At 38.8% G+C, this 16,927-nt stretch overlaps 2 long non-coding RNA genes across 2 annotated transcripts in view; one reads left to right on the forward strand and one right to left on the reverse strand.

Annotated features, from left to right (window-relative positions):
* The window catches only part of LOC123478896 (uncharacterized), a 40,906-nt gene extending 28,014 nt beyond the window's left edge, over positions 1-12,892 (reverse strand). Inside the window, exon 1 of the long non-coding RNA XR_006654301.2 lies at positions 12,741-12,892. This is a non-coding gene — a long non-coding RNA (uncharacterized lncRNA). The remainder of the gene's footprint in view (positions 1-12,740) is intronic.
* A 1,791-nt stretch (positions 12,893-14,683) lies between these two features.
* LOC123478836 (uncharacterized) overlaps positions 14,684-16,927 on the forward strand; it is a 45,740-nt gene continuing 43,496 nt past the window's right edge. The window contains exons 1-2 of the long non-coding RNA XR_006654198.2: positions 14,684-14,901; positions 14,988-15,283. This is a non-coding gene — a long non-coding RNA (uncharacterized lncRNA). The remainder of the gene's footprint in view (positions 14,902-14,987; positions 15,284-16,927) is intronic.

The following is a 16,927-nucleotide window of genomic DNA, read 5'->3' on the forward strand; positions in this document are numbered from 1 at the left end:
CTACCTGGACTCCCTGTCTGAGCCATCATTAGCTCATGCTTGAATTTTTCTGTCATTCATTGGCTGGTGCATCTGGTTCCAGTCACTTTCCAGCTGTAGTTCATCCTGCACCATATTGTGAGGTGGATCTTTCTGAAATGTCACTTTTCTTATTGCCACACAGCTAATTAAATATCTTTATTGGCTTTCTCTTGCCTGAAACATCAAGTTTAAACTACTTGCGTGGCTTTCAGCCTCTTTCCTAATCTGACCACATTCTACCGGGCAAGCCAATTCCTCAGAAAAGACCAGTCTCCGCTCTTCATTTTATCCATGCTGGTTACTCCTCACGCTCCCTGAATTCCCCAGATCCAATTCACCTCTTCACACATTTTTAGTATCTACCATGGGCAGTGCTCTGTGCTCAGCTTTGCGTACTTGAATGACTAATAGTATGGTGACTGATTTAGCTAGATAAAGCATTTGCTATCCAAAGTGAGTAACCATAGTGGAAAGCAAGGTTCTGAGGCATAAGCTGAGAAAATTTCCTTGGAAAGAGCACATATGGGGAGAGTAAAACTAACTTGAATAAAAAAAATCTGACAATGAACAGGATATTGTTTGAAATTTATGAAAATGTTGATTTCACAGAGATCATGGAGTCTCTTAAAGTTAGGAAGGGACATGACAGGCCAATTATTTTAAATGATAAATACAATGTGGTAGAAATAACATGGGATCTTGTGTCAAAATCTCATCTCATCTCATCGATTTAACTTGGGTCAATTATTGGCCCTCTCCAAGCCTCATTTTCCTGATCTCTAAAGTAGAAATAATGACACTTACATATTATATGTATATATATATATATATACACACACACACACATATATACAATAGTTGAGAGAATCAGTGAGTGAAATAAATTACATAAGTGTATATAATAATTATCACACAGTATGGGCATAATAAAGGGAGCTATTATTATATACAAGACACATTAGTCTGGGATGAGGCTATAGTGCTTGTCTGGGAACTGAGATCATGAGCACCCTAATCCTATCTTTTTCTTTAAGAAATAACTGCACAAACTAAACAGCCCATGAAATCCATGCAAAAGGCCAATCTGCAGGCCTTCCTTGGGGAGCCTAAATTCTTCCTCTAAGACACTGAGGTGACCAGAGAAAGAGGCACTTGCCTTCATATGGGCAAATCCTTCACCTACTAAAGACATGGTTTATTTTATATACAGCATGTGCGTTCTTGGGCTGGTGTCCTGTGTAAGACAGGGTGAAATTCTAGCTTCCACAAATTGCACTGACATTAACTTTTGCCCATAGACTCAAATTGTATAATATTGCTCTGAATTCAAGAAAGAAAGAAACCAAATCTTCTTGGGGACAAAACTGTAGAAAGCAGGAGTTCAAAAGGTCTTGTATGGAATCTATCTATTTTGGGGGTCTTTGACCTGTAGGGTAAACATAATCTTGGGCAATGAGCGTGCACAGAACAATTTAAAACAAACTTTGGGCCACTTTTCTTTAAGAAAGGAAAAAAATACAAATTTTAAATTATTTCATTTCTTTTTTAAAAAATGAAAATAGAACGTACTATTTGGTCTAACACATAAAAACAATTCAAAATGTATATTATAGACTTTTGAGGAAGAATGAAAGGAAGGAGTGAAGAAAAATTGAAGGGAAAAGAGGAAGAGATAAAGGAAGAGAAGGAGATGTTTTTCCATCTGGGGAAATGCACGGAAAGAGGGAGACAAGATTAAAGAGACAGGAGGAAGTGGTCTGTGGGGAAAAAGGGGGAAAGAAAGACCCTTTCATCCTGCTGCTTATTCCATCTTCCGCAGGCCTTACTCTCCAGCCTCAGAGTGTTGCTTGCCTGCAGCTGGGCTCTTGTTCAGAACACATTCCAGATGTGTACACAAACTGTTTCAGCCCTTTGCTCTCCAGGTCCACTGGCCCTGAGGACACTGTCACCTCTTCTTGGCCCTTCCTCCCTTGCTGTCTGGTCTCGTCCACGTCCTAGACAATCCCCCCAACTCCTGCCCTAGTGCCTAGACAGAGGCCTCTTACACCAAGAGACAGACTCAGGGCCCCAAGCCAAAGGAGAAAGGCACTGGTGCAATGTTGGGACCACCATGTGCACTCAGATATGAAGACAAATGCATCTGATAAACTTTCTTTAGGGGTATTAGGGGATGTCCAGTTGATGCTTCATTTTAGGAAATTTGCTGTAGAGTTGATGAAATTAGGATGGGTTTGATTTGGTCTTTGGCCAGGGAGGGGTTCCATAGCCTGACAGAAAATAGAGATAGTCCAATTGCTTTACACATGAGCAAAATAAGGTCCTCTTCTTGAGGGTGACAAGCCAAGGAGAGAACCAGGTGTGCACTCCCAGTTCAATGCACTCTCTTCTATTGCGCTGCCACCCTGTAGGGGCGAAGGCTATGTCTTACTGTTTTTGTTCCATTTATTCATCTATCAATTGTGTACTGACCACAAAATATGGACATTCTAAGATAGGACAAAAATATTCTTTTAAAAAATATTCAATAGTACTATTAGCATTTATTGAATGCCACAGGTATTGTGGTAAATGTTTACATGTGTAAACTCGCTGAAAACTCTTCTAGACTTATGGGTGGAACTTTATAAACATGTTTTTTTTTAAAGTATGTATTATTGTATATGCTATTACAGTTGTCCCATTTTTTTCTCCTCTTTATTCCCCTCTGCCCTGCATCCTCCCTCCCACCCGCACTGCCACCCCTTAGTTCATGTCCATGGGTTGTACATATAAGTTCTTTGGCTTCTCCATTTCCCATACCATTCTTAACTCCCACCTGTCTATTTTGTACCTACCATTTATGCTTCTAATTCCCTGTACCTTTTTCCCCATTCTCCCCACTCCATCTCCTGCTAATATTCCTCCATGTGATCTCCATTTCTGTGATTCTGTTCCTGTTCTAGTTGTTTGCTTAGAGGTTTTTTTGTGTGTTTGTTTAGGTTCAGTTGTTGGTAGTCGTGAGTTTGTTGTCATTTCACTGTTCATATTTTTGATCATCTTCTTGTTCTTAGGATAAGTCCTTTCAACATGTCAGGTGATTATGGTTTGGTGATAATGAACTTCTTTAGCTTTACCTTGTCTGGGAAGCACTTTATCTGCCCTTCCAGTCTAAGTGATAGCTTTGCTGGATAAAGTAATCTTGGATGTATGTCCTTGACTTTCATGACTTTGAATACTTCTTTCCAGCCCCTTCTTGCCTTCAAGGTTTCTCTTGAGAAATCAGCTGATGAGTCTTATGGGAACTCCTTTGTAGATAACTCTCTCCTTTTCTCTTGCTGCTTCTAAGATTCTCTCCTTATTTTTAATCTTGGATAATGTAATTATGATGTGACTTGGTGTGCTCCTTGGGTCCAGCTTCTTTGGGACTCTCTGAGCTTCCTGGACTTCCTGGAAGTCTATTTCCTTTCCCAGATTGGGAAAGTTCTCCTGCATTATTTTTCCAATAAGTTTTTAATTTCTTGCGGTTCCTCTTTTCCTCCTGGCACCCCTATTATTCGGCTGTTGGAACATTTAAAGATGTCCTGGAGGTTCCTAAGCCTCTCCTCATTTTTTTGAGTTCTTATTTCTTCATTTTGTTCTGATCAAATGTTTATTTCTTCCTTCTGTTCCAAATCATTGATTTGAGTCTCAGTTTCCTTCCCTTCACTGTTGGTTCCCCGTACATTTTCCTTTATTTTGTGACCATACTCAACCAATTCTGTGAGCATCCTGATTATCAGTGTTTTGAATTCTGCATCTAAGAGGTTGGCTATCTCTTCATCATTTAGTTCTGTTTTTGGAATTTTGTTCTGTTCTTTCATTTGGGCCATATTTCCTTGTTCCGGTACACCTATTAGGTAGTAAGGGGCATAGCCCTAGGTATTCACCAGAGTGGGGCAACTCACGTCACTGTGTTGTGACACTGTATGTGGGGGAGGGGTCAGAGAGAGAACAACGCTGCTTGCTCAGCTCTCGGCTGCCTTTCAGTCACTTCCTCCACTACCAACAATCAAATTGGGCCCTTCTGGTGCTGATTCACAGGTGGGTGGTTTTGTGTACATTCTAGGACCCTGAGGGTCTCTCCAATGAACTTTCCTGTGAGGCTGGGAATTTCTCCTGCCATCACAACCCCCACAGAATTTTTCAATCAGAGGTTTTGAGGCTTTATTTCTCCATGCTGGGACCCTGGGTTGCATGGTCTGTCTTGCTCCCCAGTTGTTCCTCCTGGTTTATCTGCATGCAAATGTGGGACTGCCTGGTCTGCCAGCCACTGCCCAATCGCCCCCCTCCAAGGGCTCCCACAGCTGCCTTGCTGGGCATCCTCTCCACTCCAGCTGCTCTACCCCTCCTATCAGTCTGGATGAATGTTCTTCTTTAACTCCTTGGTTGTCAGACTTCCATACAGTTCAATTTTCTCTCAGTTCTGGTTATTTTTTTATTTTAAATTCATTGTTGTCCTTCTTTTGGTTGTGTGAGGAGGCAAAGTGTATCTACCTATGCTTCCATCTTGGCTGGAAGTTCAAAATATTCTTTTTCTTGTAGTATATTTTAGTGTGTGTGTGTGTGTATTGGGAAGAAATGGCAGGAGAAAAAGCACACAATACACAAAAAATTTAAAAAAATGTTATGAAGAGGCATCTATGCCCCATGTATAGATAGATGCCCACACAGAGTAGATGCTCAGATGATTATTAGTATTTGTTGATTTAAATTCTCCACCCTAAAATTCTGAGGAAACTGCAAGATCCTTTTTAACTCTAGGAAGCTATATTCTACAACTCCAGGTGTATTTCCTTCATGCAAGACTGTGGTTTCTTGAGAATGATCTCCTTTAAGGCAATATTTATATTACATCTTAAAATATGTACCACTGACATTTTAAAGTCCAAAACCAGATGTAGTCTCATTGGACCCACCCATTATGTCAACAATGATCACATCCAGAATGTGGAAATTATGCTGCTCACATGTTTGTTAAAATAATATTCTTGATATGATTGCAATTTAATTAGTAACATTCTGAATCATATGTTCCTAGGCATTGCACTTAATTTTAGGTGTTTTGGTAGTCATTAAATAATCCCTCACATATTATGTTTTATATCTTTGTTATTGTTAACAAACATCGGATATGCTGGTGTTTTGCTAATGGAATGCACAATATTTCAGCTTTCTTAACACCACTTTTAACAAAATTGTCAGTTAATCTACTTATGCTTGTAATTAGCACACTTTATGTTTTCTTCTCTTTTAGAACAGAATTACATTAGTATTTCTCATAGATTTTAAAAGAGTTCTGGTTTAACCTACTAAAAGCCCTCAAAATTACTAGGACAAGAAGCTATTATATTTCTTATATAGACAAACAATGAGACGCCAGAAATGCTAGAGACACAGAAAGAGGCAGTGACTACAAGACTGCAGATGCTTAAATGAAAATTGTGTATCCAGCTAATTTCTGATTACCTGGATGCTTGCCAGTTTTTGGATAGTATTACATTTAATAAAGTTTAAAAATATTCAAAAAAATAAAAAATAAAACAACCCCCCAAACCCTGTCTATTCTGTAGTCTGTGAACACCATGAGAACAAGGACTAAATCATTAATAATTAGCAGTGTGACTTCAAAACATTGCTTAACCTTTTGTGTCTCATCTCCTAGTCTGAAAAGTTAGGACAACAGTGTACGCTTCAGAGTTGGTGGAGACTAAATGACATAAACGCGTAAAGGAGATAGAGCGCTGGCACTTGGTATAGGCCTTTATTGGCATACCTGCTGCTATGCCTAATGACAGGAACACAGGAGGTGCTTAATAAATGTTTGCGAATGAGTATAGATAGTGATAGAGGGATGCACCTACCGAGACCCCCGACAGAAGATGGCTTACACACACATTTACAAATGTACAGTGTATCTCTATCCTAATATAGCAGATAGATATTTTTTCCTATTCACCATCTGGTTTTTAGGTCCTAGGAGGTTAGGGGGCAGAATCAGGAAAATTTTACAAATTAACCTTGCAATCTCTTAACCACTCTCAGGTTTAAAAGTGTCAAAGAGGTAAAGTTTACCCGTTGCCCTCCCATCTGCTGGGTCTATGTCTCTCTAGGTCATTCAGTGGTCCTCTAAGGACCACTACCAGAGGGCTAGGATTGAAATAGAAATTGCTGGCATTTACTGAGTATACATAACGTGCCAGGCACTATATTGTTTTACCTGTTTTATCTCATTTAACCTTCACTCCAAAAAAAGAAGGAACTACTATTACTTTGATCACTTTATAGAAGAAGAGACAGAGGTTCTGAGTGTCTAACTGACTTGCCCAAAAACATATAATTAAAAATTAGCAAGTGGGTTTTCAACCCACTCCAGGCCACTGAAAAATTCACTGCAGATCCCACATATACAGCCCATGACCTTGCACTCAAGAAGGTTAAAATCTCACCCAACTTTTCTCCTTGGGTTTAGGAGTCAGGAGCATGTTTTTATATACTAAGGGTTAGCTGTAAATACACTTATGATTATTGTCCCCACTTCACTCAGTGCAGCTAAATGCTTCTGCTCTTCAGAAAGAAAATGAGATGGATAAGTCCCCAAAGGAGTACTGAATTCAAATACCTTAATTTTTTGTTTGTGATTAAAATGCATTCTTATCACATTTAGAAGATAGAGTCCCTGGAATTCAGAGAAATACAGCAAAACTAGTTTTCTGGTGCTTATGTAAGGGAAGAATGTATTTTACACCATGTTCTTTATTTTTTATTGTTTTTTATTTCTTTTACCTTTTTTTAATTGTTGTTCAAGTATAGTTGTCTCCATTTCCCCCCTGCCACTCCTCCCCACCCCAGCCATCCCCACTTTCCACTCCTGATCCCAAACTCCCTTGGGTTTGTCCATATGTCCTTTATAGATGTTCCTGAAAACCCATTCTCCTTTCCCCTCATTATCCTATCCCCTCTGGGTACTGTCAGTTTGTTCTTAATTTCACTGTCTCTGGTTCTATTTTGCTTGCTTCTTTGTTTTGTTGATTAGGTTCCACTTATAGGTGAGATCATATGGTATTTTTCTTTCACCGCCTGGCTTATTTCACTTAGCATTGTGCTTCCCAGTTACATCCATGCTGTCACAGAGGGTAGGAACTCCTTCTTTCTTTCTGCTGAGTAGTATTCCATTATGTAAATGTACCATAGTTTTTTGATCCATTCATTTACTTAGGTTGCTTCCAGCACTTGGCTATTGTAAATTGTGCTGCTATGAACATTGGAGTGCATAGGTTCTTTTGGATTGGTGTTTCAGGGTTCTTAGGGTATAATCTCTGCAGTGGAATTGCAGGGTCAAATATTCTTAATGATGTAAATTCATTAAAATGTGTTGATAGCTACTTTATGTCATGTAATCATATAATATATATTATAATATAATATAAAATATATAATACATAATCAGTTTGAATAAATGTTACATATGCACTTGAAAATAATATGTGCTGTTATATTGGTAAGGGCCATGTTCCATACATGACAACTAGGAGCACCAGAGAAAGAAATGGGATAACAGCTGCAGAGGTTGGAGTGATGTGATTGCTGATATAGGGCCACAAGACGAGGAATGCAGGCAGCCTCTAAAAGCTGCCAAAGGCAAAGGTCAGACTCTCCCCTAAAGCCTCAGAGGAAACACAACCCTGTTGACACCTCAATTTGGCCCAAAAGACTCATTTCAGACTTCTTGTCTCCAGAATGGTAAGATAATAAATTTGTGTTGTTTTCATCCATGTTTCTGGTAATTTGCTACAGCAGCAATAGCAAACTAATACTCTTACTATGTCTTTGTGCATTCTTTTACTTTTAGGTTTTGTGCATCTTTATATTTAAGTTAAGAAAGAATTGTTTGTTTTTTAAATATATCTGACAATCTTTTTCTTTTAATTGGAGATTTTAGATCCTTTTCATTTACTATAGTTACTGTGCACTTAAGTTTATGACTATCATATAACCCCTTGTTTTTTATTTATTCCATCTGTTTTCCTTTCCTTTCATTTCTTGCTCTTCATAGGGTCTATCCAGTATTTGTTTTATAATTCCATTTGTTGTCCTCTGTTAGCTATTTTCATTTCCTAGACCATGTTGCTGATTTTTATATTTTGCTCAGCCTTTCAAACCATTCTCATCAGAAGCGCTCCTCTGCCAAATGCTATTCCTTTATACCCAATTTTAGGATTTTTTTCACAACTTTTCTGTTATTGTAGCATCATAATTAAACTTGAAATCAGTAATGCAATGATTTTTAAAAATCCCTAATTTTTGGAAAGAATCCATGGGTCAAAGAGGAAATAACACTGGCAATTAAAAATTTTTAATTGAATTATACTGAAAATATAACATTTAAAACTTGTGGTCACCTGATGTATGATAATGTTGACACAGCAGTGAAGAGAAAAAAAGGATGGTTGTTCCAATAAGTGGAATGGTTCAATGGGATATCTATATGGAAAAAATGAGTCTGACCCTTATCTCATGTCACACTCAAAAGCTAAATCCAGATGGATTGCGTATCTCAATGTAACAGGAGAAACAGTAAAACTCACAGAAGATAACAAAAGGAGAATATGTTTATGATTTTGGAGTAGGCAGAGAATTCTTTAAAAGGACACAAAAAACACTAGCCATAAAAAGAAATATTGAAATTCATTGAAATAAATAGCTCCTCAGAAAACACAGTTAAGAGAACGGAAGGTGAGCCACCATGGAAGAATATATTTGGAACACACATATGTAACAAAGAGCTCATATTCTTAGTATAAAAATTACTCTTAAATCAATTAAAGTCATTGGAAACCCAATTAAAAATGTGCATAGACTTAGCATGCTTTGCAGAAAAGGATATCCAAATGGCCAATCAATAATGGACAAATAGATTATAGAATATTAATAAAATGTAAAAGTGTATAGTGTTGAGAATATGGGCATTACTGCTACATTCGACAATGCAGTTGGATTGAACAAGCATGTTGCTGCTTGGAAGGAACCAGACAAAACAAAGTGTAAGTATTTGAGGCCATTATGTAAAGTTCAAACTCAGGCAAAAGTCATCACTAGTAACTGATGTCAGAGTAGTGGTTCACTTTGGGGAGCACAAGGCAGACTTCTGAGGAGCTGGTAGTACTTTATTTCTCAGACCGAGTGGTAGTTACACATATGTTTACTTTGTGAAAACTGAGCTGGACACATGATTTGTTGCTTTTTTCTGTGAATATGCTGCAGTAAAAAGACACTTAAAAAGTAGAATGAAGTGACGTGACGCCCAAATGCAAAGTTGAACCAGGATTAGATCCTGATCAGATGTTTTGGGAATGATATGAGAAATTAAAAAATTGTCTAGACACTAGAGAACATTAAACATTTATTAGTTTTTTGAGGTATAATTGCATGTTATTTAAGGAGAACATTTTCATTTCTATTAGAGATAAGCTGAAATGATTATAAATAAAATACGATGATATTTGTAAGGTACTTTCAGATGGTTCAGTAAAACAAATATATGTATACATAGATATATAAATGTATACTCATGTATGTGTACACACACAGATAAAGCTAAATAGTACAATGTTAAAAGATATTAACAATTGTCAAGTTTAAGCAATAGAAATACTTATGATCAATGTAACAATTTTTCAACTTTTCTATATGTTTAAAGAACTTATCATAGTAAGTTTGGGGGGAAAGTCCTAAAGCATCAATGTTGCACTACCTGTGGCTTGTGGGCCTGGAGTCCTGTCCAGAATGATGTGGAACGTTGTTCTTGTGCCCTCCCAGTCTTGCCAGCTTTACATCACTTGGCCTCAAGAGGCAAGGCCCAGGCCAGCTGCTGCCTCACTCAGCCACTTGGTTCCTTATGCCACCAGATGTCAGGTGGCTCTTGGGGGCTTCTTGGCCTCCTTTCCCTTTTCCTTTCCTTTCCTTTTCTTCTTGGGTGTGGCTCACTGTCTCATGATCCCAAGTGGCCCAACTTCATTGTTTGGAACCAGGAAAAGAGAAACAAAGAAATCAAACAAATATATCACCCAAGACACTGGAGAAGACTGTAATTGAGCAAAATGAAAACAATTCCTCTGCAGCCAGCTCCACAGCAAGAGCTGAATTCTCCACCACATGTAAAACCCTGTGTGTAAATATTTTCAAATTGCCTTGTTGAAGAAAAGACAAAACCCAGGCAGCATCACACATTGTCCAGATGTATTAGACCTGAAGAATGAAAGGTGTGAATGGTCACATACTCTTTTGTAAAGCAGAGAATATCCCTATTACTTATAAAGGGCAGAATGAGGATTACACGGGCTGGGGAGACAGATCCTAGCAGGCAGCCTCTGCAAAATTAATGGAGTACTGCGAGGTACAAGCCAATGAAAACCTGGCCACCTGTGGAAGGAGAAACAAGGGAAGGCTTCAGTACTGATATTCTGCATGTACTATCATGGATAGAGGTCCTCCCAGCAAGTATGAGATTGTTTATTAAGCCTAATTTCCCTTATGAACACTACTGAGAAGCACCAATAAAAAAGTTTTTCCAACAAGAACATTTGGATATTTGCCCCTCACTCAGTTTAAAAAATTTCAAGGTGGACTTTGAAGCCAGAATGCTTAGGTTTGTAATTCAGGCTCTACTGCTTTTTCATTAATGATGTAACCTTGGGCAAGTCATTTTCCTATCTCTTCACTTCCTTATTATTTTTTAATTTTTAATTGTTATTCTTTTACAGTTGTCCCAATTTTTCCCCCTTTGCCTTCTCTGCCCATTTTATCCCCCACACCCATAGTCAATTCCCACACTGTAGTCCATGTCCATGGGTCATTCATTCATACATGCTCTTTATCTAGTCCCTTCCCCTTCTTTCTACCATTATCACCCTCCCCTCTGGTCACTGTCAGTCTGTTCCATGTTTCCCTGCCCGTGGTTCTATCTTGTTCATTAGTTTATTTCTTGTTCATTAGGGTCTTCTTATAGGGGAGATCATATGGTATTTGTCTTTCATTGGCTGGCTTATTTCACTTAGCATAATATTCTCCAGTTCCATCCATGCTGTCACAAAAGGTAGGAGTTCCTTCTTTATTTCTGCTGTGTAGTATTCCATTGTGTAAATGTACCACAGTTTTTTAATCCACTCATTTACTGATGGGCACTTAAGCTGTTTCCAGAACTTGGCTATTGTAAACAGCACTGCTATGAACATAGAGGTGCATAAGTTCTTTTGAATTGGTGATTCTGGATTCTTGGGGTATATTCCCAGCAGTGGAATTGCTGGGTCAAAAGGCAGTTCCATTTTAGTATTTTTGAGGAAATTCCATACTGTTTTCCACAGTGGCTGCAGCAGTCTGCATTCCCACCAACAGTGCACTGGGATTCCCTTTTCCCTGTATCCTCACCAACACTTGATGTTTGTAGATTTATTAATGATGGCCATTCTGACTGCTGTGAGATGATATCTCACTGTGGTTTTAATTTGCGTTTTTCTGATGACTAGTGAGGTTGAGCATATTTTCATATGTCTATGGGACATATGTATGTCCTCCTTGGAGAAGTGTCTGTTCAGGTCTTTCATCCATTTCTTAATTGGGTTTTTGTCTTCCTGGTATTGAATAGTACGAGTTCTTGATGTATTTTCAAGACCAAACCCTTGTCTGATGTATCATTGGGAAATATGTTCTCCCATACAGTTGGTTCCCTTTTCATTTTGATGATGGTTTCTTTAGCTGTAAAGAAGCTTTTTAATTTGATGTAGTTCCATATATTTATTTTTTCCTTTATTTCCCTTGCCTTAAGACATGTATTGGCAAAAATATTGCTAAGTGGGATAGCTGAAATTTTACTGCCTATGTTTTCCTCTAGGGCTTTTATGGTGCCATGACTTATATTCAAGCCTTTTATCTGTTTTGAGTTTATTCTGGTGTATGGTGTAAGTTGGTGATCTATTTTCATTTTTTTGCACATACCAGCCCAGTCATCCCAACACCATTTATTGAAGGGGCTATTTTTACTCCACTGTATGCTCATGCCCACTTGGTCAAATCTTGAGAAAGAAGAACGAAGTAGGAGGGATCACAATACTTGATATCAAACTATGCTACAAGTCCACAGTAATCAAAACAGTCTGGTACTGGCATAAGAACAGACACATAGATGCATGGAACAAAATAGAGAGCCCAGAAAAAACCCAATGTTCTTATGGTCAATTAATATTTGACAAAGGGGGCATGGGCACCTCCATGTCTGTCTTTATAAAATGAGGACATTGTTAGTGTGCACTTCATACCTGGCTTTTAGTGCTACATTATTAACATGTGTACAATGTAGCCTGGTACAGACTAAGTGCCATCACTTGTAGACTATGGTGGTGGTGATGGTATGATGATGAGGAGGAGAAGGAAAAGGAGGAAGAAGAAGAGGAGGAAGAGCAGTAGTAGGTGGAGGCTTTTATATGTATTGTTTTCCCATCAACATTTTTTCCTTGCTTATTTCTTTTTCTGAAACCACCATTTTAGCCTCTAACCCCAAATCTGGGAGCCGCTGTTCACTTCCTATTTTCTCTAAGATTTCTAGAACTCAGTCAATGGACAAGTTCTATTGATTTGACCTTCTTATGTTTACCACACTTCTTACCTCATTTCATTATCAAGACCCTCACTCTAAGTTTGCTTCTTACCTGGAAAATTGGCAGTGACTTCTTGGTCTTACTGTCTTTCTAGATCCTTCCACCGCAGTAGGTCTTCATAATGCTATTAGCTTGGGCAATGTCAAAACACACTCAGCCCCTTTCAGGAGCTGCCTGTTGCCTGCCAACAAAGCACAAAGTCCTTATTTCAGCATTTGGAAACTGGGGAAGTTCTGACCCCCATTGCTAGACTTAGTTCCCTTTATTTACCTATATGCACTAAATGCTCTATTCAAGCTTGATCTTTCAGTTACCTGAACTATTCTCAGTTTCAGATTGTGTTACTTTTAGCTATATGGTCCTGGGCAATTGACCAGAGTTTCAGTTTCCTCTTTTGTAAAATGCAAATAATAGACTCTAAGTTTGATTGTGGTGAAGATTACAGGAGTTAACTCAGGTAAAAAAACTAAGCACAGTGCCTAACATAAAGTGAGTACTCAGTTAATGCCAATTGTGATGATGATGATGATGATGATGAATGCTATTGTTTATGCTGTTTTTTTACATCAATTTCCTTAACCTCTGTTTCCTTTGACAAGACACTTGCCATCCTTCACGTCTTAAGACTTTTCTCAAACCCTATTTATAAATTCTTTTCTTACTCCATCCACCCAGTTATCTTCTTTCCATCCTCTGAACCCTCACGTCCTTTGGGAACTTATATTCCTCTGTGTCCTATCATTGCTTTTGTACTTTATAAACCTTTTTCTACTGCATCTGCACTCAAAAACTACAACAAAAGTTCCCAGCCAATTGACCCCTTGAAGGTAAGGCTGCTGCTTTACTTAACTCTGTGTCCTCTGCAATATCCACCATGGTCAAATGGAAGATCCTCAGATGCCCTTTTAATTAATAACTTAAGTTTAATCGATAAATTAATGATTAAACTTAAATAAATTCAGTTTGCTGGATTACCTGTCGTAATTCCCAGAAATCTTACCTTTTAAAGTGACAGCCATAGAATTAGGTGCTAACTACTTTCTGTAGCCCCAAGATCCTAAGGGACTACTTAATAGGAAAGCTTTGTCTCAGGAGACCCATAAAATTGTGGTATCTAATATTCTTTGGAAAAAGTTTCACATTTTATATTTCCCTGAGTAATCAACATGAGAAATCAGAACTTTGTTGAGGTTCCTTTACATATACCAGAGGTGATGGAATGATTGCACTATAATTTTTTCAGTGTTTAAGGTGTAAAGTTCTTACTCTGATCCTATGTTTTCCCCTTTTCCCAGCAAGGAACTTTGCTCATTTACTTTTTTTTCTCTTTTATTCTTCTGCACTCATTTGCTTTACAGTTGGGTGTGTGGTGGTGGTGGAAATGTTGGTTCACAGCCTCAGAAATTCCCCAGGTGAAATCTGAGACACAGAGGGCAAGGAGAACCCAAAGAAAGCAGACCACTCCTGGTTGGAAGGTGGCAGTTTTTATGAGCAAGGCAACTGCCATACGAGGCTTGTCTTGGGACTGGCAAGTGACTAAGTAGATCTCCGCGACTGCTGGCCAAATCTTAACCGAAGTCCAACAGCGATCATGTTCTCTTGAACGGAAGTCATGTGCTCACGAAGACCTCCTGTAGGACTCCACCCCTCCTGAGCAGCTCTTACAATCTTACACACCGTGTTCCTGCAATTTGCGTGGTCAGCAAGGGGTTTCTTTAATACGGAGGGCACTCAGGTGGCAGCTGTCTGGCTGCCTTCCGGGCGGATACACAGCAATAATGTAGGCACATGCAAGAGGAAACATAGGTTAAGACAATGATGCCCTAAATAAGTAACCCATTTTTCTTACTAAGAGCCCCATGATCTGAACCACTGATTTATGAAGTCTCTTAGGCTGGGGAGGGTTGGGTTATGAGGGGCGGAGTGTTAGAGGCGGTCTTCAAAAGGACCTGACTGCTGCTTGACCTGTGAGCTGGATGCAGGCAATGAGAGACTCTTCACCCCCTCCACACCCTCAGAATGTACTTTCTGCCCAGCATTCCCACGGGGGAGCAGTTTTCCAGAACACAGCTGTGACAGAGTAATGTTTTGTTGAGACCGTCTGGATGGTAAACCCGACTGAGCCCAGTTAATGCCTCTGTATAAATTTTCAAGATTCTGCTGGGGATGTGGAGATCTACTCATCTTGTAGCTCCCAAGAGAAGCCTCATATGTAGGTTCCCTTGCGTTTTAGAAATGCCACCTTCCAATCTACAGTGATTTACCTTTCTTGAGTCTGTCTGTGCTCTTTGTGTACAGGGCCAATTGGAAAACCAACAGGGAAGTGTAAAGAATGAAGAGGATCTCTTCACATGGGAAAAGTCTCTACCTACATTTTCTTAACTGCTGCTCCCTTCTAAGGTAGCCATTTGCACCCTGAAAAGTTTGAGCTGTAGAAAGCGGCTGATTCCAGGTTTCAGATGAAAAGTCACAGCTGTTCTTAAGCCAAAGCAGAAACTGTTTCTCTGGGTGAGCAGTTAAGCTCAGACACTGGGTTCCCTGGAGCACCCTGAAGAAAACCAGACCATTTAGTCAAGGTTTTGAAGAACCAGAAGGTAAGATAATGGGGCTCATATTTGTTTTCAGACTTAGATTTTTAATGACATTCTTTTATACTGGGTTGGCCAAAAAGGTCATTTAGGGTTTTTTTTTTTTTTTTTTTTTGTAAGATGGCTCTAGTAGTGCTTAGTTGTCTTTAACATCATTTGAAACAATTTTGTTAGATTGTATTGTGACAGCTGACATATCATTGTGCATTAAAAAAAACTTATCCAAATTGGTGAATTTTTGTGTAGTCATTTTAATATTGAAGACGGAAGAAAATACACAACATTTTTGGCATATTATGCTTTATTACTTCAGGAGAGGTAAAAATGCAACTGAAATGCAGAAAAAGATTTGTGCAGTGTGTGGAAAAGGTACTGTGACTGATCAAATGTGTCAAAGGTGGTTTGCAAAGTTTCTTGGTACTATTGACATTTTGGCCAAATAATTCCTTGCTGTGGGGCTGTCTTATGTATTGGAAGATGTTTAGCAGCTCCCCTGGCCTCCACCCACTAGAAGTCAATAGTGGGAGATACCCGACATACTCCAAATATCAGAATCCATAAAGTTATTGTTGAAAGTGAAAAATGTGTGTTTTATTTTATGGAAAAAAACTAACAGACTTTTTGGCCAACCCAGTAGATTGTATATTTAATAATCCACACCCCATTAGCTGGTAAATGAGGACAAATCTGGTTCAGCCTAAGGAGGTTGTTACAGATTCAAGGACTGGCAATTAGAAAGTCTTCACATTAGGGCCAAGGGATTGCTTATGCAGCGTCCAGTGCGAAAAGGCTAGATCACCGCACTCCTGCCCTGGATCTGCTATACACCCATGACTGAAAATTTCTCACTTACTCAGGTAATGGAATCTCTTTACAGATATCTTTCTAATGTATTTACTTTCTAGACAGCCAAATGCCAGGCTGCTAACAGATGAATTGTTTGTACTTTAAAAGTTTACTGTTTCAGTTAGGACATTCTTGATGGCATTTTATATTCCCTTTGCAGTGCAGCCAGCTGATTCATGTTGTATTCTGAAGGTTATGAGTCTCCATGTGATGTTAAGGACTGTATGTCTGAACCATTAAAGAAAGAGTGTATAAAATACAGCGCTGCTCAGTAGAAGTATATGAACCAGAAGTACTTCATTTTATACCATGGCTCTAGCTATATTTGTAGCTTTTGAGCACTGGTAGTTCTTCTAGTTTGTTTCACTTTTGGAGTTATAGCTGTCTCCTCGTGTTGGAAAACAGAGAGCAAGGCTTTTTACCAGATGAGCTCTTTATATTTATTGTATGTGGTTTCAGTTCAACTTATAGATGGCACTATTTAGTGAATTACTGTTATATGTAAGATTGCTTTTTTCCTAGATGTGGAGAAGGCTACCAAGATGATTCAGGGATAGTTCCTGCTCTTTGGACACTTATGAGTACATCCGTAACTGAAATGCATGATAGAATGTGTTAGAAATAATTAGAAAAGTGCGAAGGATGAGGAAGATTTTTAAAAGGAGGGATAACATATTTATTTAGGAGATCTGGAAAAACTGCGTAAACACTATGTTTTGAGGTGTGCACTGAAAGATGGGTAGGCATTGAACAGAGGGAGCTTGAGGGGGGTAAAGGAGATTCAGGGAAAGGGAAAAATCGTTG

Source organism: Desmodus rotundus, chromosome 11 (genome assembly GCF_022682495.2).
Source record: "Desmodus rotundus isolate HL8 chromosome 11, HLdesRot8A.1, whole genome shotgun sequence".
NCBI classification, from domain to species: Eukaryota; Metazoa; Chordata; class Mammalia; order Chiroptera; family Phyllostomidae; genus Desmodus; species Desmodus rotundus.